The sequence below is a fragment of the Myotis brandtii genome, unplaced genomic scaffold, assembly GCF_000412655.1.
Source record: "Myotis brandtii unplaced genomic scaffold, ASM41265v1 scaffold520, whole genome shotgun sequence".
Lineage (NCBI taxonomy): Eukaryota > Metazoa > Chordata > Mammalia > Chiroptera > Vespertilionidae > Myotis > Myotis brandtii.
Window position 1 is genome coordinate 1,584,682 of NW_005369827.1, and position 11,909 is coordinate 1,596,590.

At 38.8% G+C, this 11,909-nt stretch overlaps 1 long non-coding RNA gene across 1 annotated transcript in view; it reads right to left on the reverse strand.

Moving 5' to 3' along the window:
• LOC102259432 overlaps window positions 1-11,909 on the reverse strand; it is a 40,695-nt gene that overhangs the window by 28,227 nt on the left and 559 nt on the right. The gene's annotated exons all lie outside the window — the stretch shown is intronic.

Consider the following 11,909-nt stretch of genomic DNA (forward strand, 5'->3'; position numbering starts at 1 on the left):
AGTATGTTTATGGCAGTGTTATTTATAATAGCCTAAAACTTAAAACATCTTAGTCATCTATCAATAGGGGAATGGATAAACAAACAGTGATATGTCATACAATGAAATGCTATGCAGGAACAGAATAAATCAGATACATGAAACATAATGGATCTAGCTCATTAGCATAAAATTAGGAGTAAAAGGGGTCTTACACCAAAAAGAGTACATTCTGAGTGAATTCCATTTACATGAAATTCTAAAACAGGAAAAACTAACATGTAGTGGAAAAATTTCACATCAGTGGGAGGTAGGGAGTAGGGGCAGGGATTGACTTGGGGGGGGCATGAAGAGTACTTCTTTATCATGCTGGGGATGCGGGTTACACAAGGGTATGCCTTTGTTGAGGCTCAGTAAATGTATGCCTAAGACTTGTGCATTTCATTATATGCAAACTTTGTCTTTAAAAAACTGTAAACAAATATTGAATTTTAGTTAACAAAGTATTGCAGGAGAAGTGTCCAATGTTCAGCAATTTATTTTGAAGGCCATCAAAAAATATAATGAATTCATGGATAGAGAAATGGATTGATGGGCAGATACATATAAAGCAAGTATAGCAAAATATGGCAGAATCTAGATTTGGGGTATGTGAGTGTTCACCATAAAATTCAAATTTGCTGTATGTTTGACATTATAATAATAAAATGTTGGTGAAAAAGATACTCAAAACAAGCATTCTCTGGGAAACCTAATGAAAAAACAACAGTAAAAAGAAATTATTAAGACCACTGGAAAGTATATGTGAGCTGGGTATTAGATGATAACAAGGAATTACTGTTAATTTTGTTAGGTATGATCATGACATGGTGATTATATAAAAATATCGCCATATTTTTAAAGATGCATATTAAAGTACCAGAAATAAAAATAATAGATGTCTTTGATTTGCTTTAAAAAAACTTTAAAAATGAAGGGGGAGGGAATGATGTCACAGCATAGCAAAATCTTTAAAGCTATTAAATCTGTGCAATGGGCATATTGGAATTTATTATATTTATTCCCTCTAAACTTCAATGCAAATATAAAATTTTAAATGTTCTTTTGAAACCAATTAGTACACACTTATATTAAGACTACAAAAATCAAATGGCTAGTCCTAAAAATTTGAAATTATAACACTCTGTCATAGATGTAATATCACACCTCTTTCATTAAAAGTACTGTTATAATAGATTTCCTTTTTTAAAGTTAAAGTGAATGTAAGCTCAATTTGTTACTAAAATTTTAAAAATTCTAATGTAAGCTCCTTTACATTAGAATTCTCCTTTGAATGAATTAGAAACATTCAGGTCATAACTGCAGGTTTGAGAATCAGTGGACTAGTCATATTAAATTAGAGATAGCATTCATCCATCCATCCATTCATTCATTCAATCAATCATTCAATAAATGTCTCTTTTTCAAACTCCATAGTATTATAATTACAAGTATCAATACATTTTTTTAATATAAAGATGGCATCATACCCTTAAAAACCTTTAGGAAAAAAACAAAAAAACCTCCACAGCTATTACCTACGCCTATGGTTATGGTCATATTACATATGACCGTAATGTAAATATCTGATATGCAGGATGTATTAAGAAATGCAACCAAAGCCCTAGTTGGCTTGGCTCAGTGGTTAGAGCATCAGCCCATGGACCAAAGGATCGTGGATTCGATTCCTGGTCAAGGGCACATACCTTGGTTGCAGGTTGGTTACAGGTTCTATGCCCAGCCACTCTCACGTCAATGTTTCTCTTTCTCACTCTTTCCCTCCCACCTCCTCTCTCTTCCACTTTATAAAAATCAATGGAGCTCCAACTGGTTTGGCTCAGTGGATAGAGTGTCAGCCTGCGGACTGAAGGGTCCCAGGTTCGATTCCGGTCAAAGGCATGTACCTTGGTTGTGGGCACATCCCCAGTAGGAGGTGTGCAGGAGGCAGCTGATTGATGTTTCTCTCTCATTGATGTTTCTAACTCTCTATTCCTCTCCTTTCCTCTCTGTAAAAAATCAATTAAAAATATATATATTTTAAAAATCAATGGAAAAAATATCCTCAAGTGAGAATTAAATAAAATAGAAATGCAACCAGAAAAAATTTTTAAGAGAGAAATATAACCAATAAGATGTTCATCTACTTGACCCTAAAAAACGGGACTTAATTTTGTATTTAATGAACTTAGCCTTACTAAGATAACCACACAACACGTGAGCTCCTGAATTTACCAAACAGATGAACTGGAAGGTGGTTTATGTCACCTAACAAAATAATCCTTTTCTTTACAAAATGATCTATCCCAATATTCTCTTATGCTTCTTCAATACCTTTAACACTCAATGGTTTACTAGGTTTTCCTTTAACCACAGCTTTCCAGTAACTAATCCATCACAGAAAACACGGACTACAGTCCCTGACATTCTTTGCTTCTGTATCACATCTCTTTTTTAGGTTTCACTTGTTTATGAATTTCAAGTTCTAGGTTTTGAAGAAATGTCTGCAAGGTCAATATTTAAACTTGTTTCTGGTAACAAATTACATTCTTCATTTTCACAACGTCGAAAAATAACAGCAATATAAAACAAGAGATCCCAGGGGAGTGAAATTTTAACTCAGAGTCCAAATGTGCATACAAGCTCAGCTGATGGTTTTGTTTATCATGAAGAGTGAAATGAACACAGGGAAAGACTGTCTTAATTCAAGCATAATCTAAACTTGAACTTGATCATGGCAACTTGAGGCCATACTCATGTAAAAACATGAATACAATGGTTATAATGAAGATTATAAGGCCAAGAAGATGTGGACAACAGAAAGGAGGGTGGTCTGCAAAACGGATCTAGATTCTGCTGCTGCTTACAGTTCTAACCTCAGAGGCGAGAGCAGTGGTTCTCAACCTTCCTAATGCCGCGACCCTTTAATACAGTTCCTCATGTTGTGGTGACCCCCAACCATAAAATTATTTTTGTTGCTACTTCATAACTGTAATTTTGCTACTGTTATGAATCATAATGTAAATATCTGATATGCAGGATGTATTTAGGCGACCCCTGTGAAAGGGTCATTCAACCCCCAAAGGGGTCACGACCCACAGGTTGAGAACCGCAGGGCTAGAGGGATGCACAGCCCATACTTCATACTATCAGATCCTGAAAACAAGCATCTAGATCAGTGCTGTCCAACAGAATTTTCTGTGATGAGGGAAACATTTTTATCTGCACTGTCCAATGCAGTAGCTACTAAGCACATGCAACTGAACATTTGAAATGTGCAAACACGGAACTAAATTTACTTATTTCATTTAATTTGAATTAATTAAATTGAAACAGTTGCATTGCCTGTGGCTATTGGCTGCCAGGTTGGAAAACACAGGTCTAGCTAGATTGACAGGGCAGCTCCTGGACAATAGATTTGGGGCAGAGTCAGACCAATAAGTCTTAGAAATGTTGTATCCACTTTGGTAGAGGACAAGGAGCTAATGTAATCAATGCCTTTTCCATTTAATGCACTTAAAATTCTTGGCCACCTTTTCCAAGATTCAATAAAGAGTCAGATGAGCCCTGGCCGGGTGCCTCGGTTGGAGCATCGTCCCATACTCCAGAAAGGTTGTAGGTTTGATTCCCCATCAGGGCACATATCCAGGTTTCAGGTTCGTTCCCCAGTTGGAGTGTGTATGGGAGGCAACGGATCAATGTTTCTCACATTGATGTTTCCCTCTCTCTCTCTCTCTCTTTCTCTCTCTCTCTCTCATCAATAAAAACATGCCTTCGGGTGAGGATTACAAATTTTTTAAAAATAGTAAAACAGAGTCAGATGAAAGTTAAATGAAGCTCAGTAGCTCAAATGATTTTTTTTTCAGTCTAGCTCTTCCTCTCCAGAGGCTGAATGCCCTCCCTGCACCAGCATTAAGCACCCACAAAACCACTTCCAGTGACTACACATACACCTTCCCTACAGCCCCAGCACACACACTTACTCTTCCACCCATCGTCTGCCTTCCCCAGTTCAATGTTTCCACCCAGATAGTCTTAAACACTAACGTGGTCCACGTTTGCCTGTCTGACGTCTTGGGTGGAGATGCCAAGTTGGGCAAGTCACCTGCTGTATTGTAACTATTGTTGACATATTTCCCAAGCATATTTGTTTGATGAGTCCTTGTTACTTTGTTCAGAAAAAGAAGTGCAGATCTTCATTCGATGACTCCAGCCTGGCTTGAATTGAGGGGAAGTCAAGCATGAAGGAGGAAGTGGACTGGACTCCCCAAGAGCTGTTGAAAAATGTGCTTCCCGGCTAAGATGGTATTTTTCTCATCTGGTAGGGAGGGGTGGCATGGCAGGGAGAGCCGTTAATGACTACGTGTGAATCAGTCAGTGCTCAATGATACAGAACTTGAGAAAAAGTTGAATTTGTTAAGCTTAGACAGACGTATCAGTGACTAACATCTGATATTTATATCTTCCTTTTTTTTTTTTCACGCCTTGACTTTGAAACAAGAACTACAAAGACTTGAAATCAGAACCTAAAGCCGAGAGGGCAGAACAGACGTAACAGAGATCTGATGTGTCTGCACTGGGCAGGGGAGTCCTCCCTGCCGGTGATCTCAGAGCAGGAGGCCAGGTGGAGGCAAGGTCTGGAGAGATTTTGGGTGGTGCTGATAGCCAGCAGGAGTCGGGAACTGGGAGGAGAAGGTATACTCAGATCATGCCTGAGGATTGCTCATGACTGGTGAACTGCAGGTTTGCCTTGGGAGTGGGGGGAGCAAAGGGGAAGCCATGGGCACAAGCAAGGCCAGTCCTGGACATTCTGAAAAAGCTCAGAATCCAAGAGCTTGAAAAGCCCTACTAGCAGCATACAATTGGAAGGTCAATAATCTCCCCATGGTCACTGCTTTCTGCTGCCCTTCACCTTGGACAGTGTTTACTGTCATTATCTTATAGATTTGCCAGCAGGAGACTTTAAATTTCAGTAATTATTTTTAGAAACAAGATTATTTATTATTATTATTTAAATATATTTTTTATTGATTTCAGAGAGGAAGGGAGAGATAGAAACATCAATGATGAGAGAGAATCATTGATTGACTGTCTTCTGCACGACCCCTACTGGGGACCGAGCCTGCACCCCAGGCATGTGCCCTTGACTGGAATCGAACCAAGGACCCTTCAGTCCACAGGCCGATGCTCTATCCACTGAGCCAAACCGGCTACGGCAGAAATAACATTTTTTATATGCCACTGTGATGATACAAGATTCTTTCGTGTCAAGGAAATGGTAAGCTCACTGTTGCTTTAATTTGCAGGTTATTTGTGATGTCGGCATTCTTCCTTGTGATACACCCATATTTCTCTTTTGTGAATTAGACTGTTTCTTACTACTTTTTTTTTCTGTAGTTTTTCCTCTCAGATTCTATCATAGGGTCTTGTTACTAGAATAATGAATTAATAGAATACCAGATTACTTCTTTGTGTCAAAAATCTCTCCCCACCAAAAATTATCCCCATTAACTTAATTTGTTCACATTACACTCCTTATTTTGTTCACACATTTTTTTGTGGACCAGAAATAGGCCATTTTTGAGATATTTGTAAATAGCAGGTTCTCTATCAAAGAATGCTTAGGGAGGGCCAAGGACTACCCACTTCTGAAGGCAAATCATAAAAATGAAAAAGATTCCTTAATTTTTCTTATTGCAAAGATAAAGAGTGGGTTGGACTATAAACTTCATAGATACTAGGATCTTTTGATATTGAAGGTCAATGTTATTTCCTAGAATTAAAAACAAAACACTTTTCATTGCGCAAACAACAGAATACTCCTGAGCAACGTATAATGTGAGGGGACTACAGCTGAGGGAGCAGCTCAAAGCACGAAGAAGTTTCTCAAAGTCACAGAACTAGCCCGGAATATATATAAAAAAAAAAGATAAAAGAGTGGGTTGGACTATAAACTTCATAGATACTAGGATCTTTTGATATTGAAGGTCAATGTTATTTCCTAGAATTAAAAACAAAACACTTTTCATTGCGCAAACAACAGAATACTCCTGGTTGGACTATAAACTTCATAGATACTAAGATCTTTTGATATTGAAGTTCAATGTTATTTCCTAGAATTAAAAACGAAACACTTTTCATTGCGCAAACAACAGAATACTCCTGAGCAACGTATAATGTGAGGGGACTACAGCTGAGGGAGCAGCTCAAAGCACGAAGAAGTTTCTCAAAGTCACAGAACTAGCCCGGAGGCAGACCCAGCATGGATCAATTTCTTGATTCCTGGTCAAGTGTCTTTCCACTCCCTCAGAGCCTGATAATGTCTTCTATAGAAATCAATTTCATTTTAAAATTCCAGTTAAAATACTTATCATTTTATGTGGCAAGTGAAGCCCTCATCACATTATACATGGGATTATATTAAATCATTTGTGTGGTGTACGTACGTGTGTATGTAGATGCCCATGTCTCATGTCTTCTACAGAATTCAATTTCATTTTAAAATTCCAGTTAAAATACTTAACTATCATTTTATGTGGCAAGTGAAGCCCTCATCACATTATACATGGGATTATATTAAATCATTTGTGTGGGTGTACGTACGTGTGTATGTAGATGCCCATGTCTTACACCTTCAATGTACGATCTTACTTCCTCTGGCATTTTATCAAACAACATCAGGGACTGTACACATGAAGTGCTCTAACATTTTTAATTTAAAAATTAAATGGGAAATGAATTGGAAATAAATAATATTAATTGGAAAAAGTAAAAGTAGGCCTTTCTATGGCTTTATAATAAGAAACCATTTTATTAAAAAAGCAGAATGAAAGCCCTTGTTTCTACTCAGAGTCCAAGTTTGCATTTGTGATTGACACAGAGGTGGCACTTACTTTAACAATGGCTCATTTACATGTTGATGTTTCACGATCCTTAAAGAAAAAAAAAAAGTCCCATATGACTGTTCAATCTTCTGAACTCACCGTTAAAAGTCCAGCTGCATTCATATGTGCAAACTTCCTTCCAGGGAATCCTGCTTGAGGGAAGGTAAACTAAGAGCCACTGGACACCCATGATGTGCCAGATGCTCTCACACACTGCACAGCATCTCAGTTAATCCTAACAGTAACAGCCGGAGATGGGGAATGTGTGGAAAAGTAAGTGCCATATGGAAAAGGCTTCTCCATTTCAGCTTTCTCATATACAAAATGAGTATATTTTGCATCTCAGAATTCCTTTCAAAGGTAACCACAAAAATTATTTGGGAAAATATTTTTAAAAGCATACAAATGCAAAGTATTATTCCTGTGGTTATGTTCCAATACTTTATGTTCCTCATAAGGTTAACAAGAATCAACTCTAATCTTTGATGACCACTTTGCAAGGGGCTTTCTACTAACGTGAAAATAATGAAGCTTTTGAAGCAAAGATTCTGGGTATCTCTTGCTCTTTCTAGAAGTGACTTAAAATATTTGACTGAGGTGCTATTGGGATATGTTCTTGTCTTCCATTGCGAAGGGTGGGCTCACCAGCTTATCTGCCGCCTCCCTGAGATGACAGCCTGGTCACACTGATGTGCCTCGTGATAATAATGTGAAGTTAAAAACATAACTTCTTGCTCTATCTGGTTTGGCTCAGTGGATAGAGCATTGGACTGCGGACTGGAAGGTCCCGGGTTCAATTGTGGTCAAGGGCACATGCTCAGGTTTCAGGCTCAATCCCCAGGAGGGGGTGTGCAGGAGGCAGTTGATCAATGATACTCTCTCATCATTGATGTTTCTATCTCTCTCTTCCTCTCTGAAATCAATAAAAATATATTTCAAAAAGCCTAACTTCTTTCATCCACAGCTATAAAAATATTCCAAAAGGTATATGCTCCCTTTTGTTATTCTAAATGAAGCACATTTAGAAGTTGGTGGTAACTTTTGAAGTAAGAATAGAATATTTGTGATTGTGAATGCATATATTTGTAGAATGGAAAATCGAGGAAGATAGTAATGAAAAGGACATTTTGAAACTTTGTTCATTTCTGAGATGGTCAGTTGAATCAGAGACTTTGACACCTACTGGGTCAGTATGCAGAGCCCTCTGAGTTAGAGTTTAAAGTACTTCAAACCCCATTTTGAAAGACCTGGCATATGCCTCCCTGAAAATTTCTCAGCAATTCTAACTTGAAATTTACCAACCTTTCCTATGGCGATTGAATACATCTTTATGCACAAATATTAATACCTAATCTTTAAAAAGAAAAACCTCAAAAATATTCTAAATACAGACTTTAGAATATATACCATGTGCATCTGAAAATAAATTATTCATAAGCAAAAAATATATTCATAAAGGAAGGCGAGAATAAAAAACACACAAGGGAGCCTTCTTTTCAAAACAAAACAAACTTTGAAGGGAAAGAGAGATGACCTAAGAAATGTCAGGCCAATGGCTGGCTTTTGACAGGACATACACTAGTGCATGCTATTATATAAAAGCCCGGGCTTCATTAAGGAGGTGGCACAGCCTCAGCAGCCATCTAGTGTCACCTTTGCCAGGACCGGATCTCTGTCTGCTACGGCTAACAGCTTGTGTGTTTAGCTCAGCCCAATGGTGAGGTCATGAATCTTTTCTCAGGCTCAGTTTCCTCATCTGCAAAACAGTGGCCGCTGCCTCCATGGGCAATGGTTCCGGTTTGAATGAACAGCCCGTGCAGAGGGCTTGGCACATACACTCCCAGAAATAGATTCCTCTCCTTCCACCCTTTCAGGTGATAACGTTTCCACCGCGCCCTTTATGAGATCATTTAACTTTCAAGAGCTGGCACACATGGGGAAGGATTTTCAGCTCATATCGTCATGTTTTCAGTTCCTCCCAAATTTATTAAACTGTGGCCCATTCTTACAAAGGAATACTATGCATCAACGAAATAATAAATTACAGCTACATGAAACAATGTGGATGAATATCTCAAGACATAAGGTTGAGTAAAAGGAGCCGGATACAATTGAGCACATCCTGTATGATTCCATTTTTATGAAGTTCAAGAACAGCCAGAGCTCATCTGTGGTGATGGAAGTCTGAATGATGGTCACCTGCAAAAGGGTGTGTGTGTGTGTGTGTGTGTGTGTGTGTGTGTGAAATTCATCAATTTGTATACTCGAGTTGTTCATTTTACTGCCTTTAAAACTCAATATATAATGCTTAAAATATTATTTTTTCAAAGCACTTACTTGACTTAATCCTATTACACTAAGTTCCTTGTATGCATTCTTCCATGCTCTTTTTACATTTACATGAGTGAGAAATGTATTCATTGGTACCTCATCACTGTAGGAATAAAGAATTAGTCATATATGAAATTTTCCAAAATAACTGCATTTAAGTACTGAAGTAAGAAAACTATTACTTTCTTGGATAAAAATCGTTATAAAATGATTTGTAGTCTTCCCTATTATTTTAAACAGATGCTACTGAGTACATTCTTCTTGGGGAACCAAAGTTATCCTTAGAAATGTAAATGGTTGAGCTGGGCTGAAATGGAGGGACAGCTTCAAGGCTCCTGTATGTTCTGCCCCGTCCCTGATATCTGGCGCTATTTTTCACTGTTGCAATGGCTACCTCTAACCATCCAGGTCCTTCTCACTTACTTTTTCTTATTCCTTTATTCATATATTTGGCACCTATTTTTTTGAAGAAAACTTTATGTAACAGGATTAAGTCAAGTAAGTGCTAATCACTGGAAATATAGTCGTGAATGAGACACTCTTTACCTAGGGAGACTTACATCTTAGCTTAAAACAAGTGTGATAACTATCTTAAAGGGGGAAGTATTGGACCGAATTTAGGGGGTTCCAAAGGACACCTTGAGGAAATGACATCTAAGAACTGAGAGATGAAAACCTAGCCCAGAGTGAGACCTAAGTATTGGTTGAATGAATGAATCGTGCGTGATAGCCAACTAAGAGGAAGAGTTCTGATGTACTGTGTACTGGACTTTCATTCAAAGACGTTTAAACCAACAGGCAATAGGCACTGGGTGAGGCCCTGGTGGACTTAATGGCATTACTTTTGGCTGCTGTGAGCACTGTTGTTTGCCTTACTTAAGACCTTGGGTTTCTAGTCAAGTGAAGGATTTGTAGTAATTGCTCAGCTAACCTGCACAGGTTCAGTTTTTATTTCATCCTGCTGAAACAAAACCAGCCAAAAATACCCAACTCATCCTGGTGATCCCTCCATTTTGCCTTCAGAGTTCTGGCCCAAGCTCACACAAATGTGACTTTTCTGGCACAGTCACCAAAATCACCTTGAAAGATTGTTACCCAACCATGCCTTTGTGTGACAGCTCTGTCCAAGCCCAAACTGCCCTGACTCCTCGGGCATTACTACATGTTGCAAACTGCTGCCACCTCACTTGGGGCCCATTATTGTTTCCAGAGCATTACATTACAAAGCAAGAACTCACAGTCTAAAGGACAGACAGAACAGATAGCAGCCTTCATAGAGAGACTTTACTCAATTATATGCCGTGTGAAACCACCCTGATAGAGAAGCATTATTACATATCCCATGTAATAGCAGCAAAGTTTTTTAAATATATTTTATTGAGTTTTTACAGAGAGGAAGGGAGAGGGATAGAGAGTTAGAAACATCGATAAGAGAGAAACATTGATCAGCTGCCTCCTGCCCACCTCCTACTGGGGATGTGCCCGCAACCAAGGTACATGCCCTTGACCGGAATCAAACCTGGGACCCTTCAGTCCTCAGGCCGACGCTCTATCCACTGAGCCAAACCGGTTAGGGCAGCAGCAAAGTTTTAAATGCCAGAGATATGGGCCAAGTTATTCAGGGCTTAGTTTGATATGTGACTTGATCTATCAGCCAACTATCATGTAACGGCAAGAACCCATAACAGAATCTTTCTGTTCCTCTGATACAATTCCAAACTTAAAACGGCATCGATCCCCTTCACTGTCCAGGGCCTATGTTTTGATAGTACGTGGTTGCACAGAAGGTCAAAAGATTCAGCAATCTAAGTGCTTCTATGAAACAAACAAGTACAGAGCAAGTATTCTTACCACTATTTCAAAATCTCAGCGGTAAGAAAAGGTTCCTTCCCTTGTCAGAAGTGACAAGCTTTCTGTGGTCAGGGTAGTGACTCAATTTTCAGACACTCATACACAAGCAGTCAGAGGTGCTAGCCTTCCACAGTCTGTTAGATCTCGCCCTATTTGCCTAAACACACAAAGCCACAGTGAAGTTTTGCCCATGAAGGAAGTTTCCTCCAATTTTAAAACAACCATTTCTCCCAGCCATTTTGCCATGAGTGGGAACTTGTAGGGAGAAGGACTGCTGGCTTCTTACTGCCCCTGTCACGGGGCAAAAATGTACCCAAATCAAGTTCTCTCATAATCCATGGGCTCTTAAACTTCAGCACTGTCTTCATTTTTATGCCTCCTGCCATCAGGCCCAGTCAATGGCCAGAGTCCCCGTTTGTCATACTGCGTACATTACAACGCAGCTTATTTCCCCAGAAGGTGGCCACTACAGGAATCTTCTGGAGCTATTCTTTTTCTAGATTTTCCTATTCGCTATTGGGGTTTTAGCCACTAATAACATGGCTGACGTATCACTACAATTGCTCAAAGGTAAACATTTGGTTAAGGCTCCCATTTTATTATATATGCTCCTATTTTCTTTTTTTTTTAATGAAAATATTTTCTGCAACAAAACCAGCTAGAAAATAAATATGCAGTATTTCCAAGTTGTATTTAGTCCCTAGTTCCTCCAACACTCTCTAGGACCAGCGTATGAGTCGTTTCTAGCACCGAACGCATTCTAAAAACACATATTTGAAGGTAAGAAGCAGCCTTTCAAGCTGACCTTTAATTTGTTATCTAGTCGAA